The sequence below is a fragment of the Austrofundulus limnaeus genome, unplaced genomic scaffold (assembly GCF_001266775.1).
Source record: "Austrofundulus limnaeus strain Quisiro unplaced genomic scaffold, Austrofundulus_limnaeus-1.0 Scaffold30, whole genome shotgun sequence".
Lineage (NCBI taxonomy): Eukaryota > Metazoa > Chordata > Actinopteri > Cyprinodontiformes > Rivulidae > Austrofundulus > Austrofundulus limnaeus.
The window spans coordinates 1095651-1097779 of NW_013952432.1; the positions used below are offsets into that span (position 1 = coordinate 1095651).

The window sequence follows — 2129 nt, forward strand, 5'->3', positions numbered from 1 at the left end:
GTATGTATGTATGTATGTATGTATGTTTTACGTTGTTAATACAGTCTGTTTTTTAATCCTATGCTGTTGTCTGGTTGCCAAGATACTGCAAGGGGGTGGGTTGCTAAATTTGAAATTTGATTATTTTATTTTATTTTTTCAAGTCTACGTCTTTAAAAAACATTACCAAACATGTAGCAAATTGATAAATTGACTCATAAAATAAAGCATTTCAGTCAAAAATGAACACATTCAGTGAGAACACCAGTTGAATTTTGCTTCACTCACAGCCTGACTCTCCACGACTTGTGCACACGCTACATAATTGGCCTGTTAAGGCTGTAATCTTTGCAATATTTCTACACCACTGCAGCTCCTAATGATAACAGTAATCCTTGTTCCATCTCTCCTCAAGTTTAAGGGTCCCAGACTGAAAAACACTGAGGATGCCTGATCTAACGCTTTAATATATTAAACTGTGTTTGATTATCATTTGTTACAAATAAAAAAAACTAGTAAAGTCTGATATAAACTAAAAACCCAGCATAGAGTTGTTTGTCTTTGAGTCAAGTACTGATCATAGTATTGTTTTCATAGTGGATGTGTTTAAAACTGTTAAAACTGTGTGTAGCAGTGTGTTCTGTTTATTTTTCTCCACACTTGCAGTGGCTGCAGCTCACCACAGGAAGTCTCTGTTGGCTGTTCAGGCTTTTATTATTAATTTTTCTTCTTTTTGTTTGGGTCAAGCTGAAGTGTGGGTCAGAACATGACTGTCTGTGTGCTGGAGGGGCTGAGTCATGTGCTATATTTATACTTTATGTGTTTTGGAAGTGTGAGCTTTGAGTAGCAGTCTGCTCTGTGGATTTTATCAGCGAGACACAGAAACCCCACAATAAAAACAGTGAAACAGCTCCTTCCAGGTCAAGCATGTTGTTAACAAGAGGGGAAAAAAAGAGAACGCAGAAAAAGATAAAAGTTTAATAAACCTTTACATCAAATACTAAAAAATATAATTAATGACTTTTTAAAACTAGCTTAGGTTTAAAAAAACAAACAAAAATGCAAAACTTTCTGCCTCAACAGGCTGCACACCTGAAAAGGTTTTATATGAAGATAAAGCATTTTTTCCCTTAATTTAATCATATTTTTCAGCTTTAATCTAAATTGTGTTTAGTTTTGACATCTTGCTGAGGCAACTTTATAGATTTTACTTTTACCTGCTTAAATAAATAGGCTTTAACTTTAGCTTGCATTCATTCATCATTTCCCATTGATATATAGACCAATTTAAAGCAGTCTTGCAGGAAAACAAGCCTAAATTGGATCTTTAACTCCACTTTTTGGTAAATGTGTTTTTTTTATTATTAGATGCTAGAAGCTAACTGCAGCAGTTTTACTTTTTCTTCCTATGATTGATGCGGTTGGCTGCAAATGCTGGCCTTCAAGGTCTTGCTAATATTTGCATGTATTTGTACAGAGGCAGGACTTTCCCCAGATCTTTGAAAACTACAGATAATTTCAAACTTTTTATAGATGACAACTTTCAAGTTACTGTTACAGCACTCAGCAGCATTTTTATTCCAAATACACATGCATGCTTCAGACTCAGTTGTAAAAATAAAAATGCATTAATACTCTGTTTATGAAAAGGTATAAGCTGCTGTATTTATTTTTCTTCTGATACAGTAATGGAAATATGTATTGACAATCACACTTGAAACACAAAACTGTAAATATATTGAAATATTTGAAGTTACAATGTAATGAACAAACAGGAAGTTACCTCTTATGGAAAGCTGAATTTAGTGAAAACGACAAACAGGAATAAGACCAATATGGATTTCTGTCATCTTTAAAGAATTTTAGTCTCGCAATTTTATGAATTTCACACAAATACTATCCTATAAACGTTTACATTGCATATTACAGTTAGAAAAATATATGATATTCCTAGAAGCACCCCAGTCTAAAAAGTGCTGCTGCTAGTTGCTGCTGATGCCGTTTGGACTTGCAATGAATAAACTGAAATTATAGGAAGCAGTAAAATGAGTCCAGCCACAACATCTGTCATTCAGGTGATCTCCCATCCAAGTACTTACCAGTTCCATTATTATTATTATTATTATTATTATTATTATTATTATTATTAT

At 33.3% G+C, this 2129-nt stretch overlaps 1 protein-coding gene across 2 annotated transcripts in view; it reads left to right on the forward strand.

The window, feature by feature from the left end:
* smpx (small muscle protein X-linked) overlaps window positions 1-2129 on the forward strand; it is a 12725-nt gene that overhangs the window by 9317 nt on the left and 1279 nt on the right. The window lies entirely within an intron of this gene.